Below are 18,198 nucleotides of genomic sequence, written 5' to 3'. Positions count from 1 at the left end.
CCTTCTTTTTTACAGCAGCATAGTATTCCATTGTGTAGATGTACCACAGTTTTTTAATCCATTCATCTGCTGATGGGCACTTAGGCTGTTTCCAGATCTTAGCTATGGTGAATTGTGCTGCTATGAACATAGTGATGCATATATCCATTCTGTTGGTGTTTCTGGCTTCTTGGGATATATTCCTAGAAGTGGGATCACTGGGTCAAATAGCAGTTCCATTTTTAACTTTTTGAGGAAACTCCATACTGCTTTCTTATTTGTAAAGTATGGTCATTAATGCCGTGACTTGACCCTAACGGTGGAACAGGCGGGCAGGAAATGGCAAACGGTGTTTTAAAGGTGGGGACACTGGGCGCGGGGAAGCAAGCAGAACCAGGCCATGCTCCCCGGCTCCCTGCGGAGCTCCTCGCCACCCACCCCTACAGCCACCAGATCGCCCACAACAGCCTGCTCCCCTTCCCAAGACACCCTACTTTTAAGCAGACCCAGGAAACGAAGTTCCCGGGACCTTCCCGCCGGAGATCTCCGAGCAAAGTCCCAGAGGCGGGGGGCCAGGCCTCTCACCGAGGAGCAGCCGGGCGGAGAGCCACCCGCACGCCAAGGACCCCGCACAGCCGTGAGCGCCGGGCGCGGGCGGCGGCACTGTCCTGTCACGTGACGTCGCTCGGGCCGCCCTCACGCCTGCGCAGACCGGGCCGGGGGCGGGCGCGGCGGCTGACTGACAGCTCGCGCGAGGACCCGACTCTCCGGCCAGCGCCGCAGCTGCACCGCCGAGCCCACCAGCGCCCGCTCGCTCTGTCCGTCCCTGACCCGCCGGCGCGCCGCGGTGAGAGGGGCACCCCCGCCGGTGCCCGCGGGGGGTAGACGGGCCGGGGTCCCGGGGAGGCGCGGGAGCTCTCCGGAGGGTGACAGCTGGAGCGCCCGAGGCAACGGCACGGGCTTCTCTGGGACCCGCGCGTGAGGGGCTGTGGGAGGGGCAGGGGGTCACTGGTGACGCGGGGTCGAGGGCCTTGGGCCGCAGGGATTCCTGCGGGGTCTGCGATGACGGGCGGGGGTGAAGAAACGGGAAGGGGAGCCAGCAGGCTGGGGGACCGTACGCGGGGTCCCCAGCCCCGGTGGCAGATGGTGTCGCCAAGTGGCTCTGCGATGGAGCTGGTTCCCCGTCTTGAGGGGATGAGGACCCCCAGGCCCCTGGGAAGGCGTGCCGGGGGGAGTGCCTGCGACCAGGCTGGGAAGACCTTTGCCAAGTCGTGCGTGTGTTCGGTTTTAAGTTTGCTGCCTCTCTGCTCCCGAGTGGCGGACGCGGGAGGGGTGGGGGCGCCTGCCCAGGGCTCCCCTCCTCCGGGCCGGTCGGTGAGCACAGCGGGGTTTGCAGAGGGCACAGCAGCACAAACGCGGCGTTAGAAGCGCAGTGCAGGACAGCTGGTTCCGGACGGCTGAACCGGTGTCCGGGCCTTTGAAAGGACTGGATGTGGTCTTTTGGAGCTGGGGACATGTTCCTCTTGTAGGGGGTTTGTGCTTCCCTAGGTTGCACGTAGATGGGATTTGGGAGAAGGAGACCGGGAAGAGGAAAAGGTACTGGCCAGCGCCTCCAACTCTCTGGTTAAGTGCGAGGCAAGGGTGCCAACCTGCAGAATGAGCAGGAACTTGGCTCTGAGCTGGCACCGGTGAGGCGCCCTGACCTGGGGGTTGTAGCTGTGGTGAGTCAGTGTTCCAGGCAAGCTGACATCTGTCAGGGCCCAGGTCATAGTCACCTAAGGCTAATGCTTCAGATTCATTTAATTGCAGGCACCCCCTCCCTAAATCTAAACCTGGGCATTGGAGATGCTTAGCACTGAATTAAGCAAAGAAAAAAAAAAGGAAACTTAAGATTGTATTACACGTGAGCGCTCCTTGCCGTCTTCTCATATTTCTGTTTGGAAGTGTGTCTTCTCCCATTATGCAAAGTATTTCCCTTTGGCTGTCACTCATTTTTTTATTTCCACTTTGTTGAGAAATAGGACTGAAGTGCAGGGCAATAAGCTATGGAGATCGGCTCACAATGAAAAAGTTGACTCATGAGATTTTCCTTTTCCATTAAAGAAATGAAGATAGCTGAGGATGCGCACATAGCACTCTTGGTGATCAGCAGATTATCTTCAGCCTCTCGTTTGGTTCTGGAATGCATTCCCATGTTTTTGTTATTGTTTTTTGCAGTGTTTGTCTTTTGTAGGGCATTGTCAGTTAAAGTGATGATAGTTTGTATTATTTGAGAATGTAACAATCTACATATATAAAAGCCTAAGCTACCGATCAGACTGTCGGACAGTCTGATCGGTAGCTATGATGAGCATTGATCACCAGGGGGCAGATGCTCAATGCAGGAGCTGCCGAGCTGCAGTGACTTGGCAGCTGCGGTTCTCGAGTGACACACCCAGAACCAGAGAGGAGGGACCCCGATTCCAGGTGCATCGCCCAAGAACCGCCCTCTCGCAATCCTGGACCCATTGGGGGATGTTGGAGATTCTGATCCCCACAGGCCAGGCCAAGGGACCCCACCGGTGCACAAATCCGTGCACCAGGCCTCTAGTTAAAGATAATGAAAAAGCTATTCAGTGACGTTAGTAAGTTATCAACCTTATGAATTTGCTACAGAATTCCAGAAAGTGGAGAACATCCACAAATATCAGATGTGGTTCTCTTTTCGTGACAATGACTGATTCTTCAGAGGTAAACTGCTTTATGTTGACTTCCAATGGCTCTAAAGGGACTCCTTCTAGGACAATCTTTAGGAAAAGTTTAGAGTGGGGTGAGTTATACTACATGTCTCCCTCTCTGCCTCCCTCCTCTTTCAAAAAAGAAAATAATCAGGTTAAAAGAAGCATCAAAAGCATCCTTGGAAGATAAAAAGGAGTCATGGAAAGGCAATGAGCTGCAGGAAAGAGCTGCAAAGGGAGGAGAAAAGTCCTGTTACCAATAATAACCCCTCACTCTTACACGACGAGAATACTCTGCAAAGGGCTTCCGCACGCAGAATCTTAATTGATCTTCACAATAAACTTGGAGTGATAGGTGGTGTCCTCATTTCAGTGTCACGCATGAAGAAACTGAGGCTAAGTGACTTGCCCAAGGTCACTGAGGTACGAGGGGGCAAAGCAGTGGTAAGCGTGGCCACCTGACACAGGATGTGGAAGGGGATGTGGGACGGAGCTGACCAGAAAGCTGCACATCCAGAGGCCGCAGGGCTTTCCCAGCATCCATTGGCAGAGCATCCCTCCCTCCTGCCATTTCCCTGCTTACGAAGTCCGCTTAGCTTTCAGGGGCAGATGCGCCTTCACCACTTCCTCCTACCCCGAGCATGAGATCGTCTGCATCTACTCAGATTTGTTTTGAAGGCTTTGAGAAACCCAGTAGGAAGTATGATTGCAGGGAGTGTCTTTTGCTCAAGTGCTCAGTGTTTCCAAATAGTCTAGGTGTCTTCAGCTGTGTGATGCAAGAGACCAAAGCAATTGTAGGGAAACTTGCCATAATTGTTTTCCTTGTCCTTCATCCGGAAGAGAAATGCAGTGGTTGTGAAACCTCGGGAGCTGACCTAGTAGTTGTTGTTTTTTTATCGTTTTAATACATGGTATTGTTTGGGTAATGGTGACACTTACCGAAAAACACACACAACGCAACAACAACAAACATGGCACAACTGTTCTCATTAAGGAAAGAACAAGGTTTAATCCCTGGGCATCAAGAAGGGACTTCAGCCCTGGTGGGTGGCTCAGTTGGTTGGAGCGTTGTCCTGTACACCAAAAGGTTGTGGGTTCGATTCCCAGTCAGGGCAGGTACCTAAGTTGCATACAGGAGCCAACTGATGCTTCTCTCTCACATCAAGGTCTCTCTCTCTCTCTCTCTCTCTCTCTCTCTCTCTTTCTCTCTTTCCCTTCCTCTCCCTCCCTCCCTCCCTCCACCTTTTCCTCTTTCTAAACATATCCTCAGGTGAAGGTGTTTGTGTGTGTGTGTGTGTGTGTGTGTGTGTGTGTTTAGAGGGACTCCAGGAGGAGGTTATCCTAGATACGTTTCAGTAGGCAAACTTAGGGCAATCAATAGAAATATAGATCTGGAATGAGAAAGGTGATAGTTCCAGTCTGCTCCATGCTTAGAATATTGTGTTCCTTTCTAGACATCACATTTAATGAAGGACATAGGGAAAAATCAAGCATGTTCATTGGGAATTGCTCCAGTGGTGAATGATTTCGAGCCGGTAAGCCACGAGGATCTTAGGAGCCAGCCTCATGAAAGGTTCAGACTGTCATTTATTAAACTTGTCCTGTAAAGGCCCAGGATCCCCAAAACCAAAGGATAAAAGTAATGGTGAGAAAGACTTCAGTTTTAAGAACTTTATTGTGTCAGAGAGATCTTTTAAAAACTATGAGTCATCATGTCTCTCCCCAGTGGCTTCCCTGTACTCATGGGATCAAATTGAAAGATCTTACCTTAGTCTACTGGGGTGGCTTTGAGTACCGACCGACATTGCCTGTTTCTCCAGCTTCATCACTTACTACTCTCTTACTCACGGAAGGCCCACCTTCTTTCTGTGCTTTGAGCATGTCTGCCTTGCTCTGCCTCAGGGCCCTTGCACCAGTGGTTCCTCCTGCCAGATTTTCCCACGGCTGGCTCCCTGTAATTCAAGTCACTGCTCCAAAGTCTCATCCTCAGTGGGGCATTCCCTAACAATCAGGTAATTTCTTCCTGGATCCACTTCCTGGATCCCACTCACTCTATCTTATTACATTGTTTTATTTTTTCATAACACTATCAGAAATGACCTTATTTGAGGACCCTGTTATTGTCTGCTCCACATTTACCACTCCTTATCAACAGTGCCCCAAACAGTACCTGGCATATAGTAGGTGCTTAATAAATATTTTTAAATGAATGGTATTTATGACAGTCAAACCTTTTCATGAGTGGCGGGGGGTGGGGGGGATTGCTTCGTTGGTAGATACTATTGGTTTTTTGTTGGTTGGTTTGTTTTTTACTAGAGACAGTCATACATAAGCTGGCCAGCTGACCTTTGGGAAAGAGAATTCACGCATTCAATAGGTAGCAAAATTAGATAACTTCCTGAATTAGTTTCCTAGGGCTGCTGTGACGAAGTACCACACACTGTGGCATAAAACAAGAGTTTATTCTATCACTGTTGGAGGGATCAGAAATTCAAAAGGTGTTGGTGAGGTGGTTCCTTCTTGGGGCTCTGAGGGAAAATCTATTCATGCTTTTCCCAGCCTCAGTGGCTTCCAGCAGACCTTGGTGTTCCTCAGCTTGCGACTGCACCCCTCCCACCTCTGCCCCTGTGTCACCTGGCCTTCTTCTCCCTGTGTATGCCTTCACTTATCTTCTCTGTATGTGTGTCTCTGTTTCTTCTCTTCTTATAAGGATACCAGTCAAATTGGATTTAGGACCCAACCTATGCCATTATGATTTTCTCTTAATTTAACTAATTACATCTGCAGAGACCCTGTTTCCAAATAAGGCCATATTCACAGGTTCCGGGGGTTAAGACTTCAACACATCTTTTTAGGGGGACACAACTCAATGCATAACATCTTCCAACTTCAAGTCCAGTGACACTTTAAAGGGAAAAACTGGCAGGAGGTGCTGGGCTTTTAGGGATAATGACATGGATTTGGATATTTGTACATAAAGCTTCCATGGTTCTTACAACTTGCAAGGTAAGTGGTGATCTCTATATGTCACAAGTGAGGAGGAGCAATTGAGTGACTTGCCCAAGGTCATGCAGGACCAGATGAACCTGCCGACTCTGATTACAAAGCCCTCGTCCTCCCTACCCCTCACCGCCTGCTGGTGGACAGGTCTTACTAATGGCAAATGCGGTAGGATCTGGGACTTCTTCCCTGCTCTGCGGGGGCCCTGGAGGGATTATTTCCTTTAATACATCCTCATTTTGCTGGACCCTGCCCTTGTGCTGCAGGACTAGCTCACTGATGCCCAGTGGTGGAATAAAGATACAGCTGAATATGGCGCTCCAGTGTTGGACCTCATGCAGTGGCTTTGATGGGAGGTGATATATTAGAAGTTGCATTTTACCTTGTGGAGCTGTTCCAGTGATTCTGCAGGGCCTTTTCATAAGGTTTTGAGAGTCCTGAGTTTCAGAGTCTTAGATTTTGACCCTGAAAGGCTATTGCTGATATTCTGAAAACAAGTCATCCAGGAGGTCATAGAATAACTTTTCTCATTTTGGAGGTGGGGGTGAGGGGGTAAGGGAGTGGGTGAGAGCAGGGCAGGTTGCCAGCAAAATATCTGAAATGACTTGCACCTTTGCCCTCAGAGACCTTTTTATTTTTGGCTCTGTCTTACTCAATATCAAATCCCCCCTTCCCTTACTTAATTAAATTAATTTTGATTAGGTAATACATGCAGATGATACAAGATTCAAAAGATACACAAAGAAGTCCAGTGGAAAGTCATTTCTGGCTCTGCCTTCCTACCCTCTGGGTTCCCAGCCTTCTCCCCAGCAGCACCATCCCAACATTCCCTTGTGTGTGGCTCCTTCCAGAGATCTGCTGTCCTTTAATGTCCCTGAGTGCCCCCCCCCCGCCCCCCGCCACCACCCTGTGGGCTGTGCTTTCATCCCGACTATCCATTCTTCTTCCTGCCTTTTCAAACCCCTGTCTGTGTGGACCGGATAGGCTGTTTGTTCCCATGTGATAAGTGACAACACCTGTGCTAAGAGTTTAATTTTGGAAGGAAGGGGCTTAGAAGAATGAGGCTTTTGAGGCAAGAGTGTGGGGAGAAGCTTTTATTCTTGGAGTGGTTTTCAGAGTGAAGTTCCTTAAACTTCAGAGTTAGATCGGCAAGGTGGCAAGCTCAGGAAGGTGGAAGGGTACCTTTGTGTTGTGTTCCTGAGGGGTAAGGTGGTTGTTGTAGCTCATATTTTTCCTGTTTACTTTGCCATGCCCAGCAAAGTGCTAGGTGCTCAATGTGAGGGTTGTCACTTTAACCTTCACAAGAACACTATGGGATAGCCATTGTTACCATCCCTACTTCACAGATGAGAAGACGGAGGCATAGGTAGGCAGAGTAATTTGCCTCCCATCACCCAGCTTATAAGGGCAGAACTGGCACACAGACTCAGGCAGCTTTCTGTGCCAGGATCCAACCCAGGTACCATGTTGCATTTAGTTGTCATCTCCCAGTCTCCTCTGGCCGGGGGCAGTTCTCGTCTTTAGTTTTATGCACAGCGTGGTGGCCCCTGTGTAGAGCAGTATCTTGACAGCTCTCAAAAGGAAGAGCGGCCCTGAAGTGGCCCATGTGTGGAGCTGCGCGTGGTACTGCGGAGGAAGAACCTTACATAAGGAAGGCCGCCTTTCATCCTTGGGGGTTCTAGGTTCATTCCAGATACGTTCTCCTGCCTCTGAAAGTCTGAAATGAATTGACTAAAACTCTTTCCACAAATGCGGAGAGAAATAGTACATTTGGAAGAAAAAAAGCGAAAATGGGTTATTGAACGCAGTTAGGAAAACAGACCCTGGGTGCAGACCCTGTTTCTCAGTGACATCCTTTTGTAAGCCAGGTGCATTCTGAGGCATTTTCCTGGCTTTGCATCACAGCCAAGCATGACTCAGAGCAAATGACTCACCAGTGGCAAAAATGACCAACGAGCTAGGGGAAAATGAGAATCTAGAAACAGCAAAGCAAATGGAAAATGCAAGAGTAAATGAGCTTAGAGGGTTGGTGTTCAGCTGAATTGGGGGTTTAGGGGTGAACCCCGGAAGCTAAAATACAAAAATAGGGCCCAGTGAAAGGGATAGAAGCCTCATGAGAGAAGAAACCCAAATTTTGAGTTAATTTAAAATGGCAAGAATGAAGTAAAAGAATTAAATGAGATCAAAACAACAAACCTACGACCCCTCCTCCCAATTTTTGACTTAATTAGTGTGGTGATGGTAGAACACAGGAAATGGGAAACCAGTTAATAAAGAAAAGCTAGTCTAATACCCTCTCTGCTCCGAGGAGGCCGATTATGCGGAACTTCATGAAGCAGCAGGAGCACTCTCGGAATCCCAGGCTGGATTTGGATAATAAACACTCCCTTTATCTCCCTTATGAGGAAAGAGGTGTTCTACATAATCAAAATTTTAATGTAAGTAGAATTAAGACTAGCTCTCTGTGGGAGAGACGTAGCAACATCTCATCTCTGACTTTGTCTCCTATCCTCTTCTGAAGGCACCTGGAGCGGCCAAAAGCTTTGGGGTCCTGGGAGATTGATGCCTGCCTGGTGGCCCTGCTTCTGTTCTGGCTTACACACCAGCCCTCTCCACATGGCTGCCAGAGTGCAGCATCTTTACAAAGTCTAAATCAGACCATGGTGTTCCCCTGACGCAAACCCTCCAGTGCTCTCCCGCTGCTCCCGGGATGGAATCCCAAATCCTAAACTTGGCCTCCAGGCCCCTGCCTAGTGCCTGGCCCGCAGCCCTGCCAGCCTCAGCTCTTTCCTCCCTCCCTCTGCACTCCCCACTGGGCCACACTGCCTGACTGTGGCTCCAGTGGGCCAGGTTCATTCCCATCGCAGAGCCCCCCGTGAATTTGCCTTTCCTCTAGTTGGGACACTGGTCTTCCAGAGGGTGGAGTGACCGTTCCTGGGGTCTCCGGCTGAAGGAGATCCTGCCTCTCTCTGGTTCTCTGGCCCAGCCCTACCCAGTAGAAATACAGGGTGAGCCTCATGCGGCAGCTTAAGTTTCAAGCAGCCACACTAAACAGTAAAGAAAACAGGCAAAATAATTTTGATAGCAGATTTTACTCAGCCCAGTATATCCAAAATATTATCATTATCACATCTAATCAATATAAAAATTATTAATGAGACATTTGATATTTCCTTTATGCACTGAGTCTGAAATCTGGTGTGGTCAGCACAAATCAGTTCGAATGCACTGTGTTTCATGGCTCAGTAGGCACATGTGGCAAGTGGCTGCCATACAGGACTATGCAGCTCGAACCTATTTGCCCTTTTATTTTATTGACTTATGCGGGAGTATCATGGTGTGTTTGTTTACCAATTTGTTATCTAACTAGCTTTTGCTTGTCCACCTGGATCAACACTGGCCACACCGTAAATGCTCAAGAATGTTTGTGGAATGATTGAACGAACATGACGGGACAAATGAAACGCCCAGCCACGCTCTTAATGCTAGAGCACTAATTCTTCAGTCTGCAGGCCGATGCTCTATCCACTGAGCCAAACCAGTTAGGGCAGAGCACTAATTCTTCAGTCTGCAGGCCGATGCTCTATCCACTGAGCCAAACCAGTTAGGGCAGAGCACTAATTCTTAATGCTCTAGAACAGGCAACTGAGTGGGCAGTGCTATTTGGAGCCTGTTTTAATCAGAGGAATTCAATGCATAAGGTTCTCTCTGACCAACAGTGTTAACTACTTAAGGTGGAGACTTGTATTGTCCAAGGGCCAATATAAGTATTTTCCAATGACTCTTTACTGGGTTTATTTTGGGGGAGACAGTGATATCAACTAGAGAAGGGTTTTCAGTAGGAAGCAGGTAACAGGATTGAGATCCTCAGCATTGTTGCTGGTCAGAGTTCATCTAGATTAGGGATTTCAGCCAGGGGCAATGGCTAGAGACATTCTTGGTTGTCACGACTGGGAGGGGGGTGCTTCCGGCTTCTAGTGGGTAGAGGCCAGGAAGGCTGCTAAGCATCCTACGATGCCCACAGAGGCAGCCTCACTACAGAGAATCCTCGGCCCCGGTGCTGTGGGCCACAGCCGAGGAGTCCCACCGAGGACCAGCATGGCCCCGTTCCTCAGGAAGGTCGTTATTCTCCGGGAACCTGGCAGGTTCCGCGCAGGCCCGTTTTTTTCATTCCCTTTCTCTCTCCCAGGTTAAACCTTCCCACCTCTCGTTTCTTCTCCTAAAATGATAGACCAAATGGGAGCTGCCTCCAGCTATGAGCATTTGAGATGAAAGGACATTGGCTCCACTTTTAAACTATGAAATGGAGCTCTGCAGAGAAGACACCTGGAGAAGCCTGTGCTGTGAGAACCGTGGATTCGTACACTAAGCAACCCCTGAATGCTACCTAGATACTTTCAAAGCAAAGCAAAGCAGAAACCCATTTCTTTTCACTTACATGAGAGTGAACATCTACCAACTACACTTTTAAAAGACATGTATTTATACTTCAACTCAGGATTATCTATTTTAATTCTTGCTATATATTGAGATTCCCCAAAATAAGGGGATTGGTAGTATTATTATATTGTCATTATCACAATGTCATATTTGTCCTATAAGAGAATATTCCCCATATTGTTGTAGAAAAGTGATTGATTACATATTTTCAATTTTAAGATTTTGGACAATACCTGCAAACATAAACTGAAGTTGTGCTAGACTTGGAATTTTTTTTCTCCTTCTGTACCCTCCAGCTGGGTCTGAATAGGTCTGATTGGGTGTATGGGTGGAGTGGGCTGGGGTGGGAGATGAAACTACCCCCAGTGGCCAGTGTGTGCTGTTTTCTGTCTGGAGCATCTTCCCTTGTGTGGCCAGCAGGCTCTTCCCACATTCCACAGGCAGAACTGAGTGCTCCTACTTCTAGGCCCCCAGTGGCATCTGCATCCTGGAATTGTAGCACTTGTCACGTGGCTGTAATTGTTTATTTATGTCTGTCTCTCCCTAGATTGTGTTTGGCAAGGGAAGGCCCATAATAACCCCTGTTTTTCCCCAGGACTTACCATAGCTCCTGGAACATGGTGGGGGCTAAATAAATTGACCCAAACTCTACAAAATAACGCCTTTTATCTGTCCACACTGGTGTTTCCTTCGTCAGAGAAGCAGCGACTGTGTTCTTTGACCTCAGGTGGTAATGTTCCAAAACTTGGCACTGAGCAGAGAGATGACAAACAATCCAGGAACAAAAGTGGCCCTGCATTTTCCCTAGTTCTCTGTTTTAACGAGTTGACATTGTGAGCAGAAATTCTGAGTTCTGGATGCAGCTCTGTACAAACCATCTGAGTTTGCTCACATGACGCCACCCCATCACTTCACTTCTCCGTGTCTCAGTTTTCCATCTGAATGCTACATCCATGAGTCTGTGCCTTTCCCCTGAACCTCTGTCCCCCTGTCCCATTGTTATCTGTCTTCCAACCTGCTACTGTCTTCCAGAAATCTAAAGTCTCATCTAACCCTAACATCTTGGGATTTTATTTGAGTGAAACAAAGTCTAGAACTTGCATAACTGTTTTATTCCCACTCTTTCACAAGCATCTCCTTTATTCTTTAATTATTATTATATTTTATATATTTATTGATTTCAGAGAAGAAGGGAGAGGGAGAGAGAGATAGAAACATCAATGCTGAGAGTGAATCATTGATTGGTTGCCTCCTGCACACCCCACACTGGGGATCTAGCTCACAACCCAGGTATGCGCCTTGACCTGGACCAAACCCTGGCCTCCTGGTTCATAGGTCAACACTCAACCACTCAGTCACGCCAGCTGGGTGGTTTATCAAGTTTAATAGTCTTTTTGAAGAAAAAGTTTTTTGGTTTTATTGGTTTTCTCCATTGTATCTCTTCCCCATTCTCATTGATTTCTGCTCTTATTTTTATTGTTTCATTTCTTCTGCTTGTTTGGGGCAATTTTGCTTTTCTTTTTCTAGTTTTTAAGGTGGAAGTATAAATTATTGATTTAAGACCTTTCTTTTTTTTCCCTTACTACAACCATTGAATGCTATTTATATCTCTGTAAACACTGGTTTAGCTATATCTTACAGGTTTTAATATATTTTTTTTCATTTTCATTCAGTTCAATATATTTTCTAATTTTCCTTGAGACTTCCTTTATGACCAATAGATTATATTGTTTAATTTCCAAATGTTTGGAGATTTTCCAGCTATGCTTCCATTGTTGATTTCTAGTCTAATTCCATTATGGCCATGGAACATACTTGGTGTGATTTCAATTGTTATAAATTCTCTAAGGTTTGTTTTATAAGCCACAATATGAACTATCTTGGTGACTATTTTGAATATTGCATTAAGAGACTCCACCAGTTTGAGTTTGGATTCTAAGTTCCTACCAGCCTTCTGTGAGTTTCAGTATCAGTTGTGTTTTCAAAGTCTTCACTGTGTTCTTCTGATCTGTCCCTGTTGAGCCACTCCATGGCCATATGGGTCCCAGGCAGTCTCACCTGAACTTAAGGGTATACAGTATGCTAGTTAGGATTATATCTACGATGTTCAGCTCAGGGTGAGCCCAGGAGCTCATAAACAGCTTTATGGAGTGGTTTTCCTGAGCTCCTCCCTCTTTGCAATCACTGGAGTACATTCCAGTTCCTGGGGCCATCTGTCCTTGGTCCTTGGTCCTTAAGCCAGAAAGCATGGGCTTTATTCCTCCTGCTCTGCTAAACTCTTCCTTGGCTCACATCCATGACTAGGCAAGAGCAAGACTGAGAAAATCCAAGGGTTGGGTTTGTTTGTTTGTTTGTTTGTTTGTTTGTTTTTCTCTCTTCAGACGACAGCATTTCCAATTGCAAAGAAGGTTTTCCTCCCTCCGAGTTTCAGGCACCCGTGGAGTCCTCTTCTTCTGCAGAACCACTGGAGGACCAGGACACAAGAGAGCTGAGAAGACAGGAATGGAAAAGGGAACTTGCCTGGATTTGGCCTGCTATCTCTGAGAATTAGGTGGTCTCTTTCATGCTCTACAAGCCAGGACTAGGTGGCTTATCCTGGTACTCTGCTGTCCATACGGATGCTCGCTTCTGGGTATCAGGTTGTATTCAGTCCGGGTTGGGGGTCCTGGATGAGGAGATGGCAGGGTCACCACCACTTTGATGATACATCAAATTCTGGTTGTCTTCCCTCATTTCCCTACTACTGTATACTTTTCAGAGACTTCAAATAGCTGCTCTGTTTGTTCTGTCCAGGTTTTATAGCCACATTCAGTGGGCGAGACAGGGGTGGAGTGTGCTCACTCCATCTTAATCAGATCCACAAGGAAGCCAGAGACGTTTTTTAGACGCATTTAACAAAGCAATGAAGAAGCTAGGATGTATCTGGCTCAGGAAAATTGTGGTTCCTATAGGGAAAGAGGAAAATAAAAGTTAAAAGACTAGGTAGATATTGACAAATACCTAATGCAGGGTCATATAAAGAACTTAGGAAAACCTCTCCCTTGAAATTTCCTTATTTCCATCTTTACATATCTGAGTTCCTCAGCACCACGCAGGCTCCCAGCTTGAACTGAACAGGTTGACTGTAAGCAAGTGAACTTATTTCTCTCCATCAGGAACATGTGGAAAAGTATACATGGAGAATTAGAGAAAGATTACCTTGAGTCTTTAATCTAGGATATCAAGTGTTTGTATCCAGGTCGTCACCAGTGTGTGTAGTTCATGCTGCACAGTCCGATCTGAACTTGATAGAGAAGTTAATCTCTTAAAGTAGACTTCTCTTTCTCTCTTTTGCTCTCACTCAGTCACTCATTCACTCAAATAAAGCAAAGCCTTTATTGTAAGAATAACTCCTGCTTTCTTCAAAGACTCTCTGAACAAGTGGACCATTGATACCACTAACAGTCACTGAATTTCCATCTACACATGTTGGCACGGATGAAAACAAAGGCCATGTAAAAATTGTAAAGCAGCCCTGGCCAGTGTGGCTCGGTTGGTTGAGTGTCATCACCTGCACCAAAAGCTTGCTGGCTTGATGGTTTGATTCCTACTCAGGGCACATGCCCAGGTTGTGGGTTTGGACCCCAATTGGGGTGCATACAGGAGGCAACCAATTGATGTTTGTTTTTTGTTTGTTTGTTCGTTTCTCTCTCATCATTAAAAACATTTTTTTTTTTAAACTTGTAAAGCAGAACTTTTGAAATGGCCACTTTCTCCAGGGCATCTGAAACCGATGTGATCTTGAAAGTTTCTATTGCTCTGTTGATTCATGTGCTAAATAGTCTTCAAATGTCTACTAGTAATATTAATACCATTTAGAATTTGGATAGCATTTTAGCCATTTGACTTTTTTTTTTCTTTATTAGCCCATTTGATCCTTATAGCGATAGTGTAGGTCACACAGGATAGCTATGGTATTGTCCTATATTATTTTTACATTGTTGTTACCTCGGAGAGTATAACTTTACCTCTTGGTTTCTTCATTTTCCATTTAACATAAGCATTTTTATGATGCCATGTTCTCATTATTGATCTCTAATATTTCAGAGAGTGTCATAATTAATGTAACAGAATTTACATAATTTTCTTTTTGACCATTTAGATTACTTTCAAATTTTAATGTTATAAATAATGCTGCATATAGGTTTTTTGGGCCACATTTTGGGTTATTTCTTTGGGGTAGGTTAAATAGATAGCCTTTAAAATATTGTTAAACATGTTTCAACATAAGGGAGGATTTCAAAAGACCATAGATGACCTATAGAAAACACCAGCGTAACACAGTAACAATTTTCAGATTTCTCCATGTTGGAGAGCAGGTTTAGGATGTGCCAAGAGATTTAGCCAGAAGGATGTGGGTAGTGTGTATAGGGAAATGAAGAAAGCGTTAGCAAAGTCGGGGGGGGGGGTGGGGGGGGGGGGGGGAGAGAGAGAGAGAGAGAGAGAGAGAGAGAGAGAGAAATGGAGGTGAAATTAGCCTGATTAAAGCAGAAGTTCTGTCTTGAAGAAGCCAACTACCAAATGCTTATGCAAGGTTGCTTTTGAATAGTGGCAGCGCCCCTTCTGTGCCTGGCCAGTGGAGAGCTGCATGGGCAGCCTTGACCAGCTCCAGACTGCACATCACCTTGACCAGCAGCCAGAGATGACAGTGTTGTAGCTGAACCGTGGCAAACACTGGCAGTTTTAACCAGAGGGCGTGCTGCAGCCTGCCCGGGATCCCTGTGTCCAGGAGGATGTGCCCGTAGCCTTTCCTCCCACAGACACAGATGTCTGGTGCACATTGCTCTTTGCTTTGGCCCTTCACTGGGCCAACGGGAGCAAAGCACCAAGCTGGAAAAGATCGGACGTTAGTTTGCTCAGCCCATCCCTGACCTCCCTTCTTTGGTGAAGGACCAAGTCACAGATTATCCCAATCCAATAATTGATTGCAGCTCTTTCCATACCCGGGTTTGGGGCAATATGCATTTATTTTGCCAAATTACCCAAAAGGATGGAAGTCCAAGTGGGTCTATATCCAAATTGAATCCAGCTGTCCCCGAATTGTCAGCTGTGTCCTTCTTTTATTAAAGAGGTACAGCTGCTCACTAAGCAGGTTGGGAGGATGCCTTGCAGTAAATTCTAACATTTGATTATAGTGGAACCAACTCAGTAAGTTAATAGCAAAAGTTAATGGAAAACCACTGTCACCAAATCCCTCCTTGTTGCTTTAAACTAGAGGGCCCACACATTTGCTGAGGAACTTCCTGGGGTGAACTAAATATTAGTAAAATGTAAAATGTATGCCCAACTGCCTGGATAAGGTGACTTCAGTGGGGACTTAGTACGATTTTGAAAAACTGAGAAATCTTAGCGGCTCAGATTGTGGAGGAGCCATTGGTTTATAATCAGATATCCCTTTTCCTTCCTCCCTAGTCCACTGGGGACTAGTTGAACTCCTGGACCCTTCTGGGTTTTGGCAACGTGGTGAGTGGGGTGTGCTCTGGGCCTACTGCACTGTTGCTGAACCAAGGGAGGCAGGATCTCCAGAGTGCATGCTCTGTGAGGCAGGGAGATTGCCTCTCCCACGGTCTGTCCCAGCCCTTACTGACCCGGTGAAGCCACGGTTGTGTTAGGAAGTCACTGTGTTGGGGAACCAGCAGATGGTCCATTATCTCTTTCCTGTGCACAGTGAACATTTTAGATGTTTCCTTTTTCCTGGAGATCATAAAATAGGAGTCATTGTCGGATGCAGCCATTAGGACAGCTGCGTTGGAGGGAAGCCTGCGCTGAGCATCCTAAGATGTTATCTCAGCGTGAACACGGCACGAAGCCCGAGAGGTTTAGCAGCCTTTCCCACTGCAAACCTGCTAACAGCAGATGTCCACCTTCCGATTCTGGCTTCCCTAAAAAGAGGACTCTGGAGGGACTGCTCTAGTGACTGGAGATGCTGCTGTGCCGGGGCTCCCCTGTTAGGCTCATCCTGCCTTCTGCAGCCAGGAAACAATCTGATCTCTCTGTCACCCTCAGAAATTTGAAGACCACTATCTTGTCTCCCAAGTTACTTTCTCCACGATAAATGTCCTCGACTTATTCACTATTGCTCATGTGACACCATTATTGGGAAGGCTTTTGTTCTATTTATTTATTTACTTACTAGAGGCCTGGTCCACAAAATTTATGCGGGGGGCGGGGGGGTGGGCCCTCAGCCCGGCCTGCACCCTCGCAATCTGGGACCCCTCGGGAGATGTCCGACTGCCATTGGGCGAGACCCAGACCGGCTAGCCCCACCCCCTCAAGCCCCACCTGGGGGGGGGTGGAACGCAGTGTCAAGTCCCCGCCCACCTGCGCACGCCTCACCACCCATGCCTCGTTGCACATGCCTGCCACACACGCAGCCTTCTGCTGATTAGTCATTACGGCATGAGGGCGTCACAACCATTGGCATATTAGCTCTTTATTATATAGGATTTATTTAGCATGCTCTCCAGAATCTCAATAGATCTCTCCTTTTTCCTTTCCCTTTTTAAAAAAAATTCTTACAAGCATTTATTGAATAAAAATGCCTTTGTCCTGCCATCCTTTTTTTTTTTTTTGATTTTCTAATACTCCCCACCCCTTTTTCCTGTCTATGGTTACATTGAAAGATTCCCTCCCTCTCAAGTTATGATTAGCATTAAAAATTTGAATACACTCTTTAACTTTACCAACATCTAGGTGATGTCTGTAATCTTTCTTGTCTCTCATCCCCAAGTATACTGTTAGCTGTCCATCTTCTTGGATAGATATGTGGCATTTTATTTTCCAGTTTTTCTTGTTGATTTTTGCTATGGGAGGAAAATACATGTTGTATGTGTTTATATTCACTCACCCTGGATTGCTAAAATATATCCCTCAGTAATTATTTTAAAGATGGTGTGCAAGATATAAACTTTCTGAATTCTTTGATATCCAAAAATATTCTTGTTATACCCTCAAAATTAAATTAAAATGCTTTTGCAAGTTTATTATTATCCTCATGGGTTGCTTTGGACTTGACAGTTGAGGAGAACAATGCATATGGATTCTTAGGTGTGTTTACTCACTGTAAAAGAGGCTCGCCATTCCTTTCAAAGTGTGAGTTGGCCAGGATGTTCTAGGAGCAGCCTGACAGGTGAGCAGAATTGAGTGAAACCATCACTCCTGTCCTGGAGCAGATACTTTTGTCAATGGACCTGGAGGTCAGTTTAGAGTTTTTTGCTGTTAGCGTCAAACATGTTGACTAAGTGCACATACAGTCAGCCAGTGAGCTGCCTCTGGACTTGTGTAACTGTGTCAAACTGTCAGACACCCTCACTAATAATTTATGTGTTATTTAAGGGCAGAAACAATGTTGTCATCACCTCTTTGTTCCCATAGTATGCCCAGCGCATGGAAGGCCCTTAGCAAACTCCCAGGAATGAACAAATTTCCTATCAAGAGGCGTCTCTTATTTATTTTCAGTTTTATGAAATATTGACAAATAACATTGTGTACATTAAGGTGTACCACATAATGATTTGATATATGTACATGTTACAAAATAGTCACCAGATTAAGTTAACACCCATTAGCTCACAGTTTCTTTTTTTTCTTGTAATGACAACTTTTAAGATCTACTCTTTTAGTAACTTTCAAATATATAATATAGTAATGTTAACCATAGTCACAAGTTGTACATTGTACCCCCAGAACTTATTATCTTATAGCTGAGAGTTTGTACCTTTTACCCATTTTCCCCACCACTTTCCTCTGGCAACCACAAATGTGGTATCTGTTTCTATGAGGTTTTGTTTTTAAGATTCTAAATATAAGTGAGGTCATACAGTATATGCCTTTCTCTGTCTGACTTCATTTAGCATAATCCCCTCAAGTTTTTATCCATGTCACAAATGGTAGGTTTTATTCTCTTTTGTGGTTGAATAATATTTCTTTGTACATATATACCACATTTTCTATCCCTCTAGCTTTATGACCTCCCTGTTCTCCATTAACATGTTAACTGCATTTAAATCTGAGTAATTAATGA

The 18,198-nt window shown here is 46.0% G+C and overlaps 1 protein-coding gene across 2 annotated transcripts in view; it reads left to right on the top strand.

Moving 5' to 3' along the window:
* Positions 1-697: 697 nt before the first annotated feature.
* KIAA0513 (KIAA0513 ortholog) overlaps positions 698-18,198 on the top strand; it is a 53,550-nt gene continuing 36,049 nt past the window's right edge. For both annotated transcript variants that reach the window (XM_036345721.1, XM_036345720.1), the window contains exon 1: positions 698-826. The gene's annotated coding sequence lies outside the window, so the exon portion shown is untranslated. The remainder of the gene's footprint in view (positions 827-18,198) is intronic.

This window comes from Myotis myotis, unplaced genomic scaffold, assembly GCF_014108235.1.
Source record: "Myotis myotis isolate mMyoMyo1 unplaced genomic scaffold, mMyoMyo1.p scaffold_m19_p_19, whole genome shotgun sequence".
NCBI classification, from domain to species: Eukaryota; Metazoa; Chordata; class Mammalia; order Chiroptera; family Vespertilionidae; genus Myotis; species Myotis myotis.
Note: the sequence above shows the minus strand (reverse complement) of the source record. Positions and strands in the feature narration are given on the sequence as shown.